Source organism: Numida meleagris, chromosome 1 (genome assembly GCF_002078875.1).
Source record: "Numida meleagris isolate 19003 breed g44 Domestic line chromosome 1, NumMel1.0, whole genome shotgun sequence".
Taxonomy (NCBI): domain Eukaryota; kingdom Metazoa; phylum Chordata; class Aves; order Galliformes; family Numididae; genus Numida; species Numida meleagris.
In genome coordinates, this window is record NC_034409.1 from 151875614 (window position 1) to 151884298 (window position 8685).

The 8685-nt window shown below is 38.8% G+C and overlaps 1 long non-coding RNA gene across 1 annotated transcript in view; it reads right to left on the reverse strand.

The window, feature by feature from the left end:
• Positions 1–8262, reverse strand: part of LOC110398101 — a 42172-nt gene extending 33910 nt beyond the window's left edge. The window contains exon 1 of the long non-coding RNA XR_002438312.1: positions 8184–8262. This is a non-coding gene — a long non-coding RNA (uncharacterized LOC110398101). The remainder of the gene's footprint in view (positions 1–8183) is intronic.

Here is an 8685-nt window from a genome sequence, read left to right on the forward strand (position 1 = left end):
GGAAAATAAAAAGTTAATTCCTTGGATGTAAAAAAGTATAATCTGCATGCTGACTGCATGTTGTGACACAGTGAAGCATATTTCAAGGCAATTAGTTAAGACAATAAAAGATTGAGAGTTCAAAAAGAAACTGAAACTAAAAAAAGAATAATTCTGCTATTTTTACATCTGAAAACAGATATAAAACCAAATACAGATGATTGTGTGTACAACAATCTCACTTAGGTGACCTGGGAGCACAGGAGGTAACTGTTCTTACAAATCTTTTTTATTTCCAGACAAAGGAAAGTGGTTCGCAGGGAACCGCAGTGTACCTAAGTGCAACATTTTGGCATCAGGCATAGTATGGGAAGAAGACGGCTGTGTGAGGGAGAAATTTGACCTACAGTCAGATAAGAAAGTATCAGAACAAAAACATCACAGAAGATCATGAAGACAACGTGGACAAATGTGGGAAGAAAACATATGCTCAGATTAAACTTAACAATTTTTTTTTCTAATGGCATTGAGAGTTTTTTGTTGTGTCTCCCACGAAAATACACATAAACAATATTTTACAATACTGAGGAGATGAAAGAGAGTGAAAGTCAGATAAAGTTCTCCTTGAGCATGTTCACATGAGGGGGTTATTGGAAGTATTCACCAGACTATCAGCAGTTCTCTTTCATCTCTTGAAATAAAGATTTTAGAATTCCCTCTTTTCTGCAGTCCTAGGAAGGAACATAGATTTGTCTTCCTCTGTGTCTTCCTTCTGTTCCCTTTGTGCTGGCATATGGCAGCTTTGTCACTTCCTGGGGCTCTCTGTCCACAATTGACTCCAAAGCCTCAGGTGGTTCAGGAAGGAAATCTCTTTTTCTCTGCATCACCACCAGTCTGTGATCCAGTGTGACATGTCAGGATGGACCCACTGATGCACATTTCTTCAAATTCATTTAGGAACGTAGAGGGACACAGGTTTTTCTCATCCTAGGCTCCTTGATGGTGACTGGGGAGAAACAGGATCCTCCAAGTGGCAGTTCACCCATCCCAAGTCAGATCTTGTCTTCAGATAGCAGCCCTCAACTCCAGGTCTGCACTAATCATCCTCAGGTCAGGTGGCCTGATTTTCCCCAGAGATTATCTGTTAATGGCCAAAATATCTCCTTAAACCATTAAGAGAAAGAGATGGATCACTTTCTGCCTCTGCAGTGTTATTTCTGGCAATAAAAGGTTGTTTTCTCCTTACCAAGCTGATGAAAGATATTTAGAAGGGAAGAATAGAAATCTTTTTGTTATAACTTCTGAAAAACTAGATTGTACTATTTAGAACTGCCCACAAACATCACGGTTTTACAGCTCAAATTTTCATCAGCCCAGCAGTCTGTGGGGACAGGATGAGGGGAAATGGCCATAAACTGGACCGTAGGAAGTTCTGCACCAACATGCGAAGGAAATTCGCCACAGTGAGGGTGATGGAGCACTGGAACAGGCTGCCCAGGGAAGTTGTGGAGTCTCCTTCTGTGGAGATATTCAAGACCTGCCTGGATGCCTGCCTGTGCAGCCTGCTGTAGGGAGCCTGGACTCGATGATCCCTAGAGGTCCCTTCCAACCCCTTCAATTCTGTAATTCTGTGATTCAAGGTCCCAAATGAACTTCTAAGAAACCACCAGTCCTCAATACCTCCAAGAGCTGTAAACTCACTCAAGTAGAACATGAAAAACAGACAATGCCACCAACACAAACAAACAAAATGACAAAATGAAGAAAAATATTCTGAACAAGCCCAGCTGTCTCAGCCTGTCTTCTTAGGAGAGGTGCTCTTTGTTATAGCCACCACAAACAGAATTGATACGCACTGTCGTTTCACTGTAATGTCAGTGTTTTGTACTTTAACCCATTTCAGAAGGTTTTTTTTTTTTTGCTTGAGCATATGTTATTTGAACTTCTAATTCTGAAGTTCTGTATCGGCAATGTACTATTTCAGCAGTCATACCAGCTTAAAAATGTACGCTTGGAGTTAGATTTTGGCAGATAAGAATCAATGTTTTCTTGGAGTTGTCTTTTCTTCCTGAAAGTCAAAAAGAATGTAGCACATTCACACAAAATACTACAAATTTGCAGGAAAACATGTCTGTAGTGAAAATTTGTGATGTCATGACAGAATAAAAACAGTTTATATGTGTCATGGTTTTATGATTTTTGGTTATTGGTATTCCACATCATAACATCATGTAGTGCACTGGGAGTTTGTTTCTCCTCCGATCGTTGCCGCTGTTCTGTTTTTAGGCCCATTTCTCTACCCTTTTTGCCTTTTCCTTTTCCCAGGGCGTGGGCCTGTGGGTCCCCCGCCCCAATAGTCACGGAACTGGGCCCCGACCAGACATGAAAGTAAAGTGAAGGGCTACCTGTGCCTTGGGTTTGACAATATGCTACTGTCAAATCTCTTCAACTATGTATTGTTTAGGGAAAAAAAGCACGTGGACTCCAAGGCCAAATGGCAGGCATTGATTTGGATCTCCTCGGCTTAGGGATAGCCCCTTCTGAGCAGGGTTTTTGCTGAGATAGGCCTAAAGCAGAAGAGGGTGGAAGTTAACAGGGAAGATTTGCAAATTACCAGGGAGCTGGTACTCCTTGGTACTGCATACTAAGTAGCCTCTGAGTAAACAGTATCCCCACTCCCCAAGAACGTGGCTTGAATACACTCAGGCCCCTATCCAGATCAGATACTGGCTTTTCTGTCCATGAACATGAAAGTAAAGTGAAGGGCTACCTGTGCCTTGGGTTTGACCCAGAAACTAGAAGACTTCTGGCATCTATGTATGTTATTCAGAGATATTCTGGGGTAGTCATAGTAGAATCAGTTTGATTTCCTGTGATAAGATGCTCATAAATACTTATTTGCGGGTTTTTGTTTGTTTGTTGTTCATTTGTTAGTTTTTAATGAGAATATAGCACTTTAGTAGGATCCCATTTATACAATGCCTGAGTTTAAATTACTTCTGCTTATTCACCAATAAAATGCCCAATAAAGTTCAAACACAATAAGGTAGCAGTGAGATGCAGCTGAAATCTACCCTTTGACAGACAGATCCTGCAGTTAAAACTATCAAAGTAAATGTGAGTCAAACAAAGATGTGCCCACCTCAGATTTTGGAAGCACCGACATAATCTTTTAATACATGATATGATATTGATTCCTGCAAGTTTCACAGAAGTAAAGCTACAAAGAGTTTATTAATATCAGTCCAAAGAAACATCTTTGGAATTTTTCCCCAGTTAGGAAAGTATAGCATGAATTCAGGAAGGATAATAAAGGACTTTACATGGAGAAAAACACTGCCTTAATTCTTGGAATACCTCCATGAAAGGTACTGGAGTTGAACAGCAGATGGGCTCAATAGGCTGCTATTTAACAGCTGGACAGGCTGCCAAACAAGTATTTGCTGTGCTTGACCACTTTATTTTCCCTTCTCCTGAAATAAAAAGTATACCTTTAGAATATTCTGGGGAAAATCAGAGTCAGAAAGATTGTGGTAAAGCTATGGAAATGGCTTCAGAACTTCATTTTGCCTTTCCTAGAATGGGAGGTGTGAAATTTGAAGCAAATCTTTTGGCCACTAACATACTGCACCTGGCTTGCTTATCAGCTGTAGCAGGATGCGTAAATCCAGGAGAAAATCTTGAGATACTTCCTCAGAAACCAACTTGTTCTAACAACTGACTTTTCTGATACGCAAAACCTTTTTTTTTTTTAAAACATGGCTTTTAACATGGTGTCATGGTTTTATGATTTTTGGTTATTGGTATTCCACATCACAACATCATGTAGTGTATGTACCTGGTTTTGAACATCTATGTTTGAGTGGTTCCTCCATGAAAGATAATATCTCAAGGATACTACCAACGTTCCCAAACTTCCTATGCAATTCATCAGAAACCACTGCCAGTGCCACCAGCAGACACGTTAACAAAAATATCACAACATCCCTGCTTAGAACTGTCAGGTCTCTGTGGTAATATGATGCTACAGTAATTTCTATTAAATAGCATTGCTTTGCTCTTAGTTTTGAATAATGGCATTGATCTTATTTTGTAGGTGGATTTTGTCAATATTTTAACTTGAAATATAATTTAACTTCTTTTGAAAAAAAAGACTTTAAGTATCTCCTCTTAAAGAAAGATGCTGAAGAATTAACATGGATTTAATGAAATTAAGAAAAATCTTAAACAAAATTACTTCTAAAACCTGCAAAATACCACCATAGCATTATGTGTAATTCCATAGCAGAGCTATTAAGCTGCATCTATGAAACATCTAGTGTCAAACAAAGAGACAAACAAAACATATTAAAAAGCCCCTATTTTGTTAAATTTTACAGCATTGCTCCTTATTGGACGAAACAACAATTCCGTTTTTATTATAACAGAAATGGATAAGCCTTCAGTGTTTCTATTGATCTTAAATATGTCCATTTTAGATGATGTTCTGGCACTTAGAGACCAGCTATTTACAACAGCTGGTTACAGAGCTAGCACATACGGATGTGGGCATAATATTTGCACATTTTATTTTGAAAGCCATCTTTTGTGTTGTCTGCCTTTCTGACCAACCAAAATTCAGTGTGACATCATTATTCCAGAAGGGAAGATAAACGGATGATGGGATGGGATCAGTTTTCTTTGCTATATTTCTTTAAGCATATAAAAAGTTCTGTTTTACAGAGCACACAAGAAATCACCCGAGACTGTTTCATTGCTTGCCACTCTAAATCTCTTTCAGCCAACACTTTAACTTAGTCTCCCAATTTATGATTTTCTCCCAGGTTCATAGCCAAAGGCAGAATGGGCTTTCTTGAAGTTTTGAATTTGCCTTTGGGCTGCAGCATGAGCTCAGCTGTGTCTTACAGCAAGCCACCTGAAATAAAAGTACGTTTCAACAATATTCATCTTGCGTTATTATTATTATCATCGTCATTTTTTTAAAGGGAGCTCGTATTACAAGACTGTCTGTGAGCTATCACAGAATGCTTTGTACAAATGTAACTTGTCCAAAAGGGCTCACGTTCAAAGAGTAAAATGAGAGACAACAGGTGAAAGAAGCCATCAGCTGGAAAGGGAGCACAGGGGAACAATGAAGCAATTAAGAACAGTTGACAAAGCAGCAGTCAGAGAACACCAGCTGCTTAAGTACTGTGGGAGCTCTAATTACAATTCTTCTTAGGAGAGTGAATTACTCTTAGAGTGCTCTGCCCAGAACCCTCCCGCAGGAGAGAATACGTGATATTGGGAAGAAGGAAAATGCAGCAGGGAGAAGTGCAAGGTCTCTGTCTTCCTTTCTTGGCAGGCAGAGCAAGCCAGGCTCATATGAGTGCAGTGTACTCCTCTTTATGTATTCAGAGCAATACAACATGCACTGCAATAGAGGTCCTCGAGCTGTTAACATGTGGATCTCTAACATGATCAAATGTGTTTTTCAGTGCAGATATTGAGCTATTAAGATAGATCATGTCAAAAATCTTAGTGTTAATGGCTCCATACTATGCATTGACATGATCCATCTTAATGGCTTCTTTCCTTCACAGCTGCTACAATGTACTATGTCAAAGCATAATATTGAGCCTTTCATTTGATGTGCTACATCATATCAAACCTTCTTTTGGAGTTATTCAAATGTATAATGTCAGCGCATAATATGGAGTTCATAAGCAGATATTTGACAAGATGCATCATGTCAATGCACAGTAATGACTATTACAACACCAAGCAGTGCTTAGGAAAAATGAAAAAGTTACTTTGTGTAAGCACAGCAAATTAAATTCAAGAGATCTGGATTTTGTTTTGTATTTAATCACAACATATAGGGAATGCACTAGCACGGAAGGGTCTTGCATAATAATGGAACATCTTTGCCACTCTACTAAGCTGTAACCTTTCTGATTAGAAGTGTATAATTTCAAGCAAGGTTAAAAGGCATGTGAACAGCTTATTCCTGCGTGCAGTGCTCAGGAAAGATAACAAAATGTTTCCATGGATTATTGTTAAACCATTTTTTTCCCCCTCAAAACTCACTATTGTGTTTTTTTTTTCACTTAGAACTGAAGTATGCCAGGTTTTGATCATTCATCTGACACCCTGCATTCATCAAAACAGTCTCACAAAATGTAAAAAGAGAAATTGCATGGAAAACTTGGTTCAGATTGCCCTTGCCTTTTGTAGAACAGAGAAGAGTGTTTTAGACTACTGTCTTAATCCCGCATCCTTTATGAGTATTGAAACCATGAAGCCTTGTTTCAATTTGTCTTTTATCTGTATGTATCTGCACAGTTGCATGAACTGTATAAATAAAGAAGTATTCCAATAGCAGAGGTCAAGTTCTTTCTGTGGTTCTGGTATGAAGATATTTGCTTTTCCAGGATTTCAACATCTGCAACAAAGAATAGTGAACTGCTCATATGCAGTGCAACAGTTTTGTCTGGAAAACTGAACAAGCGGCAGTGGGATGCAGAGTCTCCTAAGAAACAGAAGCAGTAGTTTTTTGCATGCTCAAATAAAGGGTTCAGAATTACCATGAATTACAGTCATTCCAGAATAAAACGTGAAAAATCCACTTATTTGCCTTTCTCTATCCTTGTCAGCCTAAATAAAATGTAATAGGATGAAATAGAGAAGGGAAAAGGAGAAGAGAGAAAAGCCTCCGTATTTATCTCTGCTCGTGTTGTGAAGGGCCTGAGATAACTGCCCAAATCTGAGATGATATTTGCTATTATCTCTGTTGTCAGGTGAGAGGCCAGACCTGTCCTTTTCTAGGGGGGACATTATATCTCCTCCCATTCCTCCATCAAGTCATTAGGCTGTAACACTTTTTTCTCCCCTTTTTCAGTCAGATTATGTCAGCAGGACAAGCTGGGGTTAGACCAATCTGTACTCTCAACTTCCTAACAGAGACCAATGAGAAACTGCAGTCCTAAACGAGATCTTCACCCAAGAGTAATGTACAGGTCAGTAAGATATGAGCAACTGGAGGAAAAAGGTAACCTAATAAAAGTCTACACATGATGAGTTTTGTCTGTCCTCGTTCAAGTATGAGGCATCTAAATCTGAGTTACTGCCTCTTTGTAGCATGAGGGAGTATGGAGAGTATAGAGTATCTCTAGATAACGATTAATTCTAGGGTAGATGACTTGTATCATAGAAACTGTCATTTGCATGTGTTTCTTTCCCTCCTGCTACTTTCCTATAAAGGGAACCCATTGTGACTAGTTCCAGCACAGATTGACTTTTGAATTCTAAGATTCCTGGAGACAACCCAGTTGCCTAAAATATTTGTAGTTAGCTATGAATCTGAAACAAACCCTAGACTTTCTCATTTGATTTCACCTCTGATTCCAGCAGTGTGAATCCTAAATCTTATGTCGTATCTGCTAGCACTATGTGGATGTCTCTGATACTCAGAAACTAACTGAATTTCTATCTAAACATTGTCCACACAGAATGAATCAAGAAGTCAGTACGCATGAAAATTTTGCAGCATGTTACAGTGACCACACAAGGTAATTCTTGGTTCATAAATCATTACACAACAGTGAAAAAACAAAGCAGTTAGCATCTCCTTTTAGCTAGTAATACAGTAATTTATAAACACAAATGGCTAGTAATGATTAAGAATTAAAAATTAGCAATAAAAATTTATGTATTTGTCCATGAGAGATTGTGCCTCTAAAACAGAAATAATCAGTCAAGAAGATAATATTCTTGGTTAATCTACATGTCTAAATTGAGAACACTGCCTCCATTTGGTTGTAATTTTAAACGACTAATCATGGTCTTACACTGATTTATTCTGACTGTGAAGTAAATGGAACACTTAAATATTCATCCAAAATGTCCAAACATAGGTGAATCTTCCTCAGAGGATTTTTTTTCAGCTTTGAGAAGGTATTTCTCTACTGTTTGAGAACAGTCAGATGTTTATTTGTAAAATACTCCTACACAGACACATGAAACGTTCATTCCATGTTATGTATTTTGTATCACTGTGACATAAAGGACAGGACCACCTAGAAGATGTCCAAAAACTCAGGTGTTTTTTCCTGACAAGGAAATGACACACCTGTGCATTTGAAATTGAAAGGGTGCATCTGCAAGGAAAGTTCTTGTAAAAAGCGCAGATAAGAGCAGAAGGAACTAACTGAATAAACCCATACCTGCTTCAGGGCATGATGCTGCTCTGTTAGAGTCTGGTGGCGCAAGGCCGGCAGTGCAAAGCTTCAGCTACTGGACAAGAACAGTTAACAACCAAAAACAGAGCAGAGGAGGGAGGGGAAGGGAAACATCCCATCTGACATTGGTTTCATGTACTGCAAATAAAATAATACCTGTATTTTAGCACAGAAAGGCAGCAATATTGACACCAATTTTAACCTATCATGTACATTACTCATTTCAAAGATACCTGGGAGATTTTATCAGGCTTTCCACTCAAGCTGTATTTACAGTATGAATTAAAAGGACCCTAATTCTATTCAAATAGTCCGTCTGTTGCTAACAAACTCTCCCAGGAGGTTGCGTAGCAACCTCTATCACTGAGCACATGTGGTCAGCCTCCCTCGGCTGCCTTTGTTTGGCTTCTGAGAGCATGGCCCTTGATAAAGACATGGTAGGAATTCTCTTTTTTTTGGCTAGAGTTTTGTGTGGCAAGTGAAGTGC